At 42.7% G+C, this 13018-nt stretch overlaps 1 long non-coding RNA gene across 1 annotated transcript in view; it reads right to left on the bottom strand.

Annotated features, from left to right (window-relative positions):
• Positions 1–12495, bottom strand: part of LOC107528692 (uncharacterized) — a 392472-nt gene extending 379977 nt beyond the window's left edge. Inside the window, exon 1 of the long non-coding RNA XR_015715553.1 lies at positions 12390–12495. This is a non-coding gene — a long non-coding RNA (uncharacterized LOC107528692). The remainder of the gene's footprint in view (positions 1–12389) is intronic.
• Positions 12496–13018: the final 523 nt, after the last annotated feature.

Here is a 13018-nt window from a genome sequence, read left to right as displayed (position 1 = left end):
TCACAATGCCATGAAACTAGAAATCAACCACTATAAAATAACTCAAAAATATTCAAACACATGGAGGCTAAATAGCATGTTATTAAACAATGAATGGGTTACCAAGGAGATCAAGGAAGAAATCAAACACTTCATGGAAAGTAACAAAAATGAACAGACAACAACCTAAAACCTATGGGACATGGCGAAAGCAGTCCTGAGAGGAAAATTCATAGGATTACAGGCCTATCTCAAGAAACAAGGAAAAGATCTAGTGAACCATCTAACACAACAACTAAAAGAACTAGAACGAGCACAGCAAGAAAAGCCCCGAGGAAGTAGAAGGAAGGAAATAATAAAAATCAGAGCAGAAATTAATGACATAGAGACTAAAACAACAATACAAAAAATCAATGAAACCAAGAGCTGGTTCTTTGAAAAGGTGAATAAGATTGATGCACCTTTAGCCAGACTCACTACGAAACAAAGAGAGAGGACCCAAATAAATAAAATCAGAAATGAAAGAGGCAATATAACAACTGACGCAACAAATACAAAGGATTGTAAGAAAATATTATGAGCAACTCTATGCCAACAAATTGGACAACATGGGGGAAATGGACAAATTCCTAGAAGCATGCAACCTTCCAAAGCTGAATCAAGAAGAGGCAGAACACCTGAGTAGGCCAATAACAACTAATAAAATTGAAGCAGTAATAAAAAAAAACTCCCAGCAAACAATGGTCCTGGACCAGACGGATTTACAGGCGAGTTTTACCAAACATTCAAAGAAGAAATCACACCTATTCCATTAACTATTTTAGAAAATTCAAGAGGAGGGAAAACTCCCAAACTCTTTTTATGGGGCCAGCATCATCCTAATCCCAAAACCAGATAAAGATACTACAAAGAAAGAAAATTACAGGCCAATATCCCTGATGAACATAGATGCTAAAATCCTCACTAAAATACTAGCAAACCGGATCCAGCAATACATTAAAAAGATCATACATCACGACCAAGTGGGGTTTATTCCGGGGATGCAAGGCTGGTACAACATCTGCAAATCAATAAATGTGATACATCACAGAAACAAAATGAAGAACAAAAATCATATGACCATATCAATAGACACAGAAAAAGCATTCGACAAAATCCAGCACCCATTTCTGATAAAAACTCTCAGCAAAGTGGGAATAGAGGGATCATACCTCAACATAATAAAGGCCATATATGACAGACCTACAGCCAACATCATACTCAATGGGCAAAAACTAAAACCCTTTCCATTAAAAACCAGAACAAGGCAAGGATGTCCACTTTCACCACTCCTATTCAACATAGTACTGGAAGTCCTTGCCATAGCCATCAGACAGGAAGAAAACATAAAAGGTATCCAAACTGGTAAGGAGGAAGTAAATCTGTCATTATTTTCAGATGACATGATATTGTACACAGAAAACCCTAAAGACTCCATCAAAGTACTACTAGATTTGATAAACGAGTTTGGCAAGGTAGCTGGATACAAAATCAACATCCGGAAATCAGTGGCATTCTTATACACCAACAATGAACTTTCAGAGAGAGAAACTAAAAGAGCAATACCATTTACCATTGCAACTAAAAAAATAAGATACCTAGGAATAAACTTAACCAAGGATGTAAAATATTGTACTCGGAAAACTATGTGACACTGAAAAAAGAAATAGAGGAAGATTTAAACAAGTGGAAGAATATACCGTGCTCATGGATTGGAAGAATTAATATCATTAAAATGTCCATACTACCCAAAGCAATTTATAAATTCAATGCAATTCCTGTTAAAATACCAACAGCATATTTCACAGACCTAGAACAAACATTTCGAAAGTTTATATGGAACCAAAAAAGACCCCGAATAGCTGCAGCCATCTTGAGAAAAAAGAACAGAGTGGGAGGGATCACATTACTGGACTTCAAACTGTATTACAAAGCCATTGTAATCAAAACGGCCTGGTATTGGTACAACAACAGGCATATAGATCAATGGAACAGAACAGAGACCCCAGAAATAGACCCACGCCATTATGGTCAGTTAATATTTGACAAAGGAGGTAAGAGTATCCAATGGAGTAAAGACAGCCTCTTCAATAAGTGGTGCTGGGTAAACTGGACAGATACATGCAAAAAAATGAAACTAGACCACCAACTTTCACCATACACAAAAAGAAACTCAAAATGGATAAAAGACTTAAATGTAAGTCATGAAACCATAAAAATCCTGGAAGAAAACATAGGCAGTAAAGTCACAGACATCCCACGTAGTGGACTTTTCACTGATACATCTCCTAGGGCAAGAGAAACAAAAGAAAAAATAAACATGTGGGACTACATCAAATTCAAAAGCTTCTGCACAGCAAAAGAAAACAGCCTCAAAATACAAAGGAACCCCACGGTCTGGAAAAACATATTTGCCAAGGATGTATCTGATAAGGGGCTAATTTCCAAAGTGTACAAAGAACTCATATTACTCAGCAAGAGAAAGAGAAACAACCCAATTAAGAAATGGGCAAAGGACCTGAATAGACACTTCTCCAAAGAGGACATACGGATGGCCAAGAGACACATGAGAAAATGCTCAACATCTCTAATCATCAGAGAGATGCAAATTAAAACCACAATGAGGTATTGCCTCACACCTGCCAGAATGGCTGCCATAAACAAATCAACAAACGACATGTGCTGGCGAGGGTGTGGAGAAAGGGGAAGCCTGGTGCACTGTTGGTGGGAATGCAGACTGGGGCAGCCACTATGGAAAACAGTATGGAGGTTGCTCAAAAAATTAAAAATGGAGCTGCCGTTTGACCCAGTGATTCCACTCCTAGGAATGTATCCTAAGAATCCTGAAGCATTAATCAGAAAGAATATATGCACCCTGATGTTCATAGCAGCACAGTTTACAATAGCTAAGATCTGAAAACAGCCCAAGTGCCCATCGGTAATGAGTGGATAAAAAAGCTGTGGGACATTTACACCATGGAACACTATGCAGCTGTAAAGAAGAAGGATCTCGTACCCTTTGGGACAGTATGGAGGGACCTGGAGAATATTATGCTAAGTGAAATAAGCCAGGCAGAGAGAGACAAACATCACATGATCTCGCTTATATGTGGAATCTAAAGAACTTAATAAACTGATGAACAGAATAGATTCAATGACATGGAAGCATGGATCAGACTGACGAATGTCAGAAGGATGGAGGAGGGTGGGTAAGTAGAGGGGGAGAGAGTAACCAAAGAATTTATATGCATATATGCACAAGCCAAGGACACGGACAATGGTGGGGAGAGGGACTGGGAGGGGGTGGGACGGGGTGGAACAGGTCATTGGGGAGAAAAACGGACATCTGTAATATTTTAAACAAAAATAAAATTTAAAAAAAAGATGAAATGTTGAATAGTACATCGAAAGTATAATCAAGTTCATTTGTTCAAAGAATAAATTATTCAAAAGTAGATGTCTGACATATTTTATAGCAAAAAAGAATTAAAAATTCAACCAACAGTTACCTTCCAAATTCCAGGTGCCGTGCTAGATGTTGAAGCTATGAAGGTAAAGTGAAGCTCCAGGCTCTCAGAGAGGGCAGTTAGGCACCTGTTAGGGCGAGTGCTTCGCAAAGGAACTCGAACAGCATCACCTGGGGGAAGCTGTTGGAAAGCAGATTCTGATTCAGGAGGCCAAGGGTACAGCCTGAGATTCTGCATTTCTAACAAGCTCCCAAGTGATGCTAGTGGTCCAAAGACGACACTTTAAGTAGGTAAGGACTATGGCCTGGGAGCCAGGAGACCTGAAATTTAGCTGAACTCTTGTATGAAGATGAGTCATTCCCCCCATACTGCCAGGTCTGCTTGCTCACTCTTGAATTGCCTGGGAGAGGAAAGGAGATAACCTCTATATTATCTCTAAGCTCTACAACCCGCAATATCCCTATTCTGTCAACCTTCAGAAGATGGTAGGGACCAGATCAGTGACTCAGTCACCTGGAGCTGACTTCAGAATGCTGATGTCCAGAACACAGCCCAAACCCCAGTACCTCAGAATCTCTGCAGGCAGGGCCCAGGCATCAGTATTTTAAGCAACTAAGGCTGAGAACTACTAAAGAATGTTACTAGCACTCACCCTTAACGCTTTCCTTTCTTCATTGTCTTGGTCACAGAGTTTGTTTTTCTGGGCTAATGATCTGCATTACTATTAAGAATCTGTGTTGATGATTAACTCAGTTGATTGGTATTAACAAGGTCAGAGATTAGCAAATAATGCTCCCCTGCCAGGTAGCTTGATTCTGTTGGCAGAACTGCAATGCCATTGTTGGTCCAAAGAGCCGGATTAAAGTCATTGGGAAATACTATTTCCAATACTAAAAAGGCAACACAAAACACTGTGCGCAGAAGAAAAGCTACGCTGATACCATAAGGATCATCTACCAAGCTTCCTAGATTTTTTCAGTCACCTCCTTGACTCACAAGATTAAAATGAAAAAGGGATTCTTTTTCCAATGGAAAATAGAAGAACCAGCATCCAAGAAGCCACTGGGTATTTTTGCCTTACAAATGCAGTCACATCCTAGGTCCTTTTAAAATTAGTTTTCAAATGAGAAAATTTTAAATGAAAAAGCCCACAGTTTTAAACTGTCCTTCATAAGTTTTCAAAAAGGGAAAGATCCTTTGTAATTCTCATCATAGCTCTTTGCGCTAGCTTAAGAATAGAGGGAGACATCCAAACTTCTAGTCTATACTTTTAAGGTATCTTAGTTTCAAACATGTTGGTGTCTTTAACTTTTTCTTATTTGCTTGCTTGAAGTTAGAAAGACAAAGAGAATTAGATTCTTTTAACATGAACTGAAGTAATAAATTGCTCTGTAGCACAGCAGCAGCACATGTCACTAAAATACTAATTTTTTCCCCTTTATCAGTTTTCACTTTGGTCAAAATATGCTGCTCTATACTTTTCCAAAAAGAGATTGTGTTTAACAAATATATCAACAAATAGCTAAAGAGTACGTACTCTAACCAAAACATTCTAGGATTTGAGAGGCAAAAATATATGATGTCCTATTATCTTCAAAGGCTTTAGGACCTGTCTGGAAAGATTAAACTCACCTTCTATGAAAAGATAGCTAAAATTACGAACAAAAAAAAAAAAAAAAAAAAGCTAAAATAGTAGCTTTAAAGAGTTCAGAAAAGAGGGAAATCTCTCACTTCCAGCTGGGATGGGCTAATGGAAGGCTAAATAGAGAAGGGAAAGGTTTCACCTGAACCTTGAAGGATGCGCAGGGATTAGATCATTAGCCCAGAAAGAGAAAGTCTATGACCAAGAGTATAAAGAAAGTGTAAGATGGGCTTAAAAATAGTAATGATACAAGTAAAGCGATTAATGAGGCAAGAGTGTTTGACCTGTGTCAGGTGAAACGTTCCACATCATCCAGGCTTAGATCCAAAGGATTAGGAACTATGGGGGGGAAAGGGGTAAATTAAATTAGTTCTCTTGCTCTCCAGGGACAGGGTAAAGTTGATAAACAGAAGTTGGGATAAGAATTGACAAAGATAAGGTAGTATGGGGCCAGAATGGATGTACCTAAAGGCCAGACTGATGATTTTTATTTTTAAATTTTCCCATAGGTAATAGGAAATTGAGGAAGACTTTTGTTTGCTTGCTTGCGTGCCTATTTGTTTTAAGTCTCATAATAAAAGTCATGTTTTCAGGAAGACAACCTTTGAAGCCAGATACAGCACACATTGGAGTAGAACAGAACTCGACGTAGAAAGAAAAGGTTAGCAGTGATGTAGAGCAGTTGATCTGAATTGTAGCAATAGAAAGAGGGACGTGTCAGAGAAATTATGGAGGAAGAATAAAAGGTAGGACTTGGTGATGAATTAAACCCAGGAGATGCCCATTGGTGCCCCACACATAAACTGCGGGCACCCCCTTCCTCATACTGAAGCCTGCTTGCTGTGGACACCTGTGATCTCTGCTTGAGGCCTTCAGCCTGGCTGGCGAACATGCGTGGCCATGCCAGAGTGCTCGAGGGGTAATACCCTTAGAAGCAGCCTGAACCAATGAGGACAGGAATTTAGAAGATAAATGCTGCATTTTCCTCGCCCCACCATTAGAACAACTTGTAATTCTACACTATCTCAGCACCCAAGGAGATTAAACTTCAATAACCCAGTGACCACTGGCTTGATAATATACCACTTCTTTTCTTTCTTTTATTCTTTATCTCCTTTCCCTACTCCCTTATCAGCATTTCTTGGTATCACTCCCAAATAAACCTGTGGCACTAGGATCCTTGCCTGGGTGCCTGACCTTAGAGGAACCTGAATTAACAGTATGGAAGAAAGTAGAATTGAAAATTAGGCAGAACAATGCCCCCTTCCCCTAGACGTCCGCATGCTAATCCTAGGAGTCTGTGAATGTGATGCCTTCTATGGCAAAAGGACTTTGCAAATGTCCTCGAGGTTAGTGAAAGCCCATGAGATGGAGACTACTCAGGCGTGCCCAGTCAAATCGCATGGATCCTTAAACTCAGACACTGCTCCTAGGTGTGGTCAGAGGAAGGTGAGACTGTGAAAAAATGGTCAGAAAGAGCAACACCAAGATGGAGGAAGGGGCCATGAGCAAAGGCAGGGCATGGATTTTCCCAGAGCCCTTAGAAAAGAATGCAACCCTGTGGACACCTTGATTTTAGTCCAAGTGAGGTTTGTCAGAGTTCTGACCTACAGAACTATATGGTAACAAATGGTGTCTTAAGCCACAAGGTCTGTAGTAATTTTTTAAAGGGCAATAGAAAACTTATACATTATTCTTAAAGACTACTGAAAATCTGAGGTAGTCAGAAAAAGTGAAATAAAACAGAAGACATTGATGTTTCAGATGCTGATGTGAGTGTTCAATATGTTCTCTGTGTGTTTTTGATCGTGTGATGTCCTTAGAGATTCACAGAGCCTCTTGTGTATGTGTGTGTGTGTATCTATAATCATTCTTCAACTAATTTTGAGACAGGAAAGGTGTTTGGTATTTGTTGTGTTGTGTTTTGTTTTAGCCAGGAAGTTATTGTCCTTTAATCAGTTCTGTTAATTCATAAGTGATGCCTTCAAGAAAATATAATTTCCAAAATGTGTTAATATAGAGGAAACTATGTCAATGGATAATAAAATGCCATCGTCAAACTCACTGTCTCTTTCTGGTGCTCAGTTTCACCTGGGCTATATTTAGAAGCTTTCATTAAGAAGGGAAGGCTCTGTGACAAATGTGTTGTATAAGTATAATCTTTGGATTTAAAAATTCCATTGAGCTGTGGCAACACACACAAGGACTTGATATAAAAATTCTGACACAGTAATTCAGAGCAAGTTAAAGTAACTTCCAGTGTATTGTTGGAAATATGTAATCCTGGACACATAGTTTTATTTGAGCATATCGTTTTTGCTTTCAAACTCAACACCTTTAGAATATTATATTCTCAGGGTTTTACTATATTTTAATCCTTAAGTTTCATTGGGTTTCTCCATTTTTATCAGCTCCTGCCTTTTCCTACTTCTCTCCCTCCAATTGTTGTCCTTTCAAGGAGGAGGACTGGGTGTCCAAGCCTCTCTCCTCCTCCCCATAAACCTCACAACAGGGAAACAAGAGAATACTAAAATCTTGAACCCACCGGTGAGTGGGATTTGGTAAGAGGATTAAGTTCTGCTGCTCCTATTCAAAGAGTTCTGGGGCAATACCCACACCTCCGACTAACCTCCATCACGTGAAGCTACCTGTCTTTCTGATTCACCATCTGCCTGCCTGGTTCTGGCATGTATACTGGTAGTAATGGAGCCCAGTTGTGACCAAGGCTGGGTCCTTGGCCTCTCAGCAGAATCTGATCACCCTCTCCCTCCAACAAGATTCTGTTTCCACTAGCTTTCCTGCTAACTGGCAAAGAACTCTCTGATATATGCATCTGGAAGCCCACTGATGATGAGAAGTGGTTCTTTTTTAAGCCCTGCCTTCCCTTAAGGCAGAGTCCACAGATTTGGGTTAGCCTTGCTCTGTGGCCTTGGTTATTAATATCACAGCTTCCTCTGAGGTGAGCAGCAGTAGAGATAGGGAGAAGACCATATCTGCTTCCCCACTTTTTTTTCCACAGCCTCTGAGTCACAGCAGCCCCCCACTATTGCTCCAAACACAGAGCATACCTTGAAGCCACATTAATTAAACCAAATTCCTATGCAGAATAAAACCTTACCTATCTGTAGATTGTCAAAGCCAAATGTTTTGCTTTTACTTCTCCCTTTCTCACAATATACCATCATAATAAAATAAGTTCTTGCCAAGCAAATTTTAAATAACTCACTTTATATGTATACAAGTGTAAAGCCTACGATCTTTCTATATAGTATAGATTCGGTTCCATCACATAAGTGGCAGGGCAGGACAATAAATGTTGCTGCTCTCTCTGTGGGCTGTGTAGCTGAGGGTTTCACAGAGGCTTACAACACACCCTCTAACTCTGCAGATATGACACCAGATGCACAGCCCCCACCAAAAGAAAGAAAAGACTTCCCCTAAATACCAAGACAATTTGTAGAAAGGCTATGTGGTTAGAAAGCATTTTGTCAGGGCTTAAGAAAATGAAATAAGGGAGGAAGCAAGTGTGAAAGACTGAATTTCAAATAAACATGGGCTCGAACACCTTAAAGCCCCAAATAATCTGTGTACCCTAGAGCTTGGGGACCCTCTGCCTCAGGTGATCACAATCCTGTAGCCATTTGTCCCCAAACAGCTAAAGAAGATGGTTCAAGAGGATTACCTGTCGGTACAGGCTTTTAATGCTGACAAATGTGGCTAGTTTTGAAGGTAGGTGCCTTTCACAGCTTTTATTTGCTATGGAGTTTTAATGTACTTAATGCTGTTTTAATTCTGTTTCTACTAAGATCCTATTTTCTCTGAGGCCCTACTATGAACTGAGGATTTGTCACCTATAGCACCTTTCAAGAAGGTCATTCTGAGACAGTCTTCATTAAAATTATCTCCTATGGCTTTTTCTCTGTCTCCTTCTCTTTGCCCTCTCATAATCTTGCCTGGGATCCTAACCTCTCAATCAGCACTACCCACCCTAAGTTCATCAGTGATCTCCTTCCTCTTTGCCAAATTCCGTGGCCTCTCCTGATTCTGGGGACCAATCCCTTGTTTTTGAAACCATCAGACTTCCCTGATACCCTTCTTAGCCTTGACTTTAAATATATAAAAATATCCTAATTCTCCTATATTTTTTGGTAGAATAATTGTTAGATTCATTTTGGTTTTGCTTTCATTTTAATAAATGTTTACCAATTAATCAATTAAAAAATCTCTACCAGAAATTACTGCTCCTTTTGCAACCTAGTTGACAGAAAAACACACTGGGTTTTGAATGAAGTTCCATATGAAGCAAACAACCTACACAACTCCTAATCAGTCATATGTTTGGGAATATAAGTTTTGCAAGCATCTTAGGCAGTTTCCTAGCATTACTGACATACTGATTTCCAACAGTGAGATGAAAGAGCCATCATTGATGATATCCATTCCACCAAGGTTCCAACTACCTTGAAATGTTCCAGAAATTTCAGGAAGTCCAGGAAAGAAGAAACATGCCAAGGATTTAATAATACAGCCTAGAGGTTGATTTCTCACTTATGTTGATCACAAATGTGCGCCTCACTGGGGCCTAAGATTCACACTTCCTGGTAGACAAAGTCTAGGCTTACGCATTGACGACAAAGAACTATTCCAAGTCAGCAAGTTACACAATCATTTCGCAAGTCTAAATATCATACATTGAATTTGACGGTCATTAAAATGCAACCAGAAAATAAGAGTCAGGGTGCTCTCTACTAGAGAGAACGATGTCGATTTTAAATCCTTCATGTTTATATTATATGTATTTTTCCATTTGGAGATGGTGTTTCTAATTGGATATTTCTGTGTATATTGCAAATTCTTCAACCAGAAAATATTTTGCAACCCAAAGTCATATATAGTTATAGTATTGAATCTTCTTTTTTCTACAGAGTTTATTTAACTAACCTCTTCAGTTAAAAAAGAAAATTAAGGCCATGATAAATATTGATTAACCTTGGGAAGTAAAGAGTAAACATTAAAAACAACTTTTACTCTAAATTCAGGTTTAACAATGTGCTAATAGCCCATAATGAAGATAGCAGCCATCAGTTAATCAACCCATTAAGTTGGGATCAGAAGTGTCAACTCAAGTGCAGTCTACTAATTTACTGACCCTTAATGGGTCAGCAAGATCTATAACCCAAAGACTGATCTTTCTGCTTCTGTTAAAGTCACTTTGGAGGCCAATTCACTTCCTTCCATGATTATGATCTCTGACCTAGTATGGGCAGGGAGTCAACATAAAATCCATTTATGAGAATGTGCTTGGGGTTACTGAGTAATGGAATCTCAAGCTAATTGATGAGTTAAGTGTCTGGGTAGAAGCTCTTTATGGGAGCACCAACTTTGTTTTTCTAATGTCTACACAAAGGTGAGAAGACATGTACAATCTTCAGTAGGAGCTTCTGACTGGTCAGTTCTGAATTCTTGAGTTAGCTAAGGCTTACCAGCCATTCCCATTCCTATACTGCTCTGTGAGTAAATCTTAGTTTTTGAAATGTCAATAGGTAAAAAAGAATTGAGTAGTGAGATGGTAAGGTGTAGGAATATGCCTGCCAAATTATAATTGTAAAGTAAGTTTTGTTTTATTAAAGATGTAGTGGGGTTGCATAGAAAATTGCTTTGGTGATTAACAAGCAAAAAAAAATAGATATAATTTAGTTGAATCTAATAAATGAAATTCAATTACTCAACGTTTGCTACTTTCAAGGGGAAGGAAAGAAAAAGTAGGTGCATACCTTATACTGGATGGGGCTTTGAAAGGATATAAAAATTATAACCTCTCAAATTATGAATAAAAAAACTCATTCACTTGAATCATATTTGTATAGAAACTATATAATAATTGCTATGACAATACGAGTTATTATTTTTTTAAACAATGGCATTTTCTTTCTCAGGTAATAAAGCAATTCACTGAACTACAAATTACAATGTCCACTAGTAACCTGTCAGGCCTGCGATGTCAGAGACTCAAAAGGGCATGTGCAAAAGAAGCAACTGGCCTTGGTTCTGTTGCCCTGGTCCCCACTCAAGCCTGTGCCAAGGCAAATGCCACCAACTCCAGTCCTGCTCTTACACAGTTCTTGGCTGTGATTTTTCCCCAAATAGGACACAGGTAAGATATACATTATCTGAGGTTCTGGAAAGGGGAAGCATGCAAAAGAGAAAAAGCAAACTACTTAATGCACTAAACATTTTTTTAAAGTTTTATTGGAAAAAAAAATTGATTAACTTGAGGGACCTGAGATTGGTTTTTCTTTCTACAAAGGAAATTAAATATGTCATTGGTGCTGATGATGCTTGAAGGATTCCCGCAAAGGAAGCCATCTCTTCCGGGAACACAGCGAGCCCCTGTTGTTGGTGACATTGCCCTCTGTTTTTCCCCCTATTTGTTGCCTTTGTTTCCCTCTCCTGTCATTAGCCAGCCTCCTAGGATCCCTGTGCCAATCTCAGCACAAAGACGCTGGTCTGAAAGCCTCTGTCGGAGCAAGAGTTCCATCCGTGCAAAAAAGTGAACCCCGGGGCCAAAAAAGATGAAGAGCCATCCTTTAGAAAAGCGCTCCCCGACGTGGTGGCCGTGCAAGGTCACCTCAAGGTCAGCCTTTGCAGGTGACCTCTCGGGCGGGTGCTCAACCTTAGGGCCTGCCTCAGAGGAGCACGGGGGCAGCAGGAGGGAGGGTGAGAGGTCACGGGCGCCGAGGGCAGGGAGCCGCGGGAGCCGCGCAGGAGACAGGGCGGCCACCGGACCCTGAGGTGGAGGCGCTGACCCTCCCTGGGTAGCCATCGGCGCCCTCGCACTGGCACTTCTCGCCGGGTCACCGTGGGTCACCGCCGGGTCACCGGCGGCCGCAGCGCGCGCGCCGCGCTCCGGGAGGCAGTGGCGCCGGGCGAGCGCGGAGGCCACGGGCCGGGCTGGCGGAGCGGGACAGGGCTGACCCCGGGGGCGGCCGCCGCGCGCAGGGGGTGCTGCCCCGCGCGGCCCCCCGCCCGCCCCTCCCCCGGCCGCGGCGGGAGCGCGCCCTTCCGGCAGCAGCCCCGGCGCGGGAGCGGAGCCGCCGCGTCACCGGCAGCCGCGCGGCGCCCAGCTGCGCCGGGGCAGGAGGAGGGGGCTGGGGCGGCGGGCGCGGGGAGTGGCGGGGCGCGGGGGGGCGCCGGGCGGCGGGCGGGGAGCGGCGGGGCGGGGCGCGCGGCGGCCGCGCCCGGGCCGCGCCCGCGTCACTTACCCGGCCAGGGCGCGGGGGCAGCTCGGCCGTCTCCTCGGGGGCGGCGGCGGCTCGGGCCGGCGGCGGGCGCAGCGGGCGCTGCCAAGTGTAAACAGTCCGCCATGATTTCTTTGTTTAGCTAATTGAACCTGCCGCCGTCTGGCGTCCCCGGCGCTCCCGCTCTCCCTTCTCTCCCCTTCCCCCCTCGCGCGGGCTTTTATTTATTTATTTGTCTCCCTCCTCCCCCCCCCCCCCCGGGCCCCAGCCTTTCCCTCTTTCTTTGGGCTTAGTCGCTGCTTTAAATGGGAAGTCGAGGCAGTTGGGGGGTTGGTGCAGGGAGCGCGGCGGCGGTTTTTATAAATACAGGTGAGTAAGACCCGAATACCAGGCTGAGGCGCAGTTTCTGCCGGGGGGGGGGGGCTGCACCCCTCGTTTAGCAGCCTGTCCTCGGTGGAGGCACCAGCCCCGCAAACACGGTGCAGCTCCCAAGCCCCCAGGCACCTTGCCTGTCCCCCAGCTCCCCGCGACCGAGTTCCAGGCGCAGCGGGGACCGCGGGGCCTCCCGCGGACGTGGCGCCGGCGCAGCGACCCCGCTCCCGGGGAGTCACGGTGCAGAGCGCCCGTCGGGGGCGACCTGCCGGCGTCGGTCC

This window comes from Miniopterus natalensis, chromosome 13 (assembly GCF_054644295.1).
Source record: "Miniopterus natalensis isolate mMinNat1 chromosome 13, mMinNat1.hap1, whole genome shotgun sequence".
NCBI lineage: Eukaryota > Metazoa > Chordata > Mammalia > Chiroptera > Miniopteridae > Miniopterus > Miniopterus natalensis.
The sequence above is the reverse complement of the archived record's forward strand: the minus strand, read 5'-3'. Positions and strand labels throughout refer to the sequence as shown.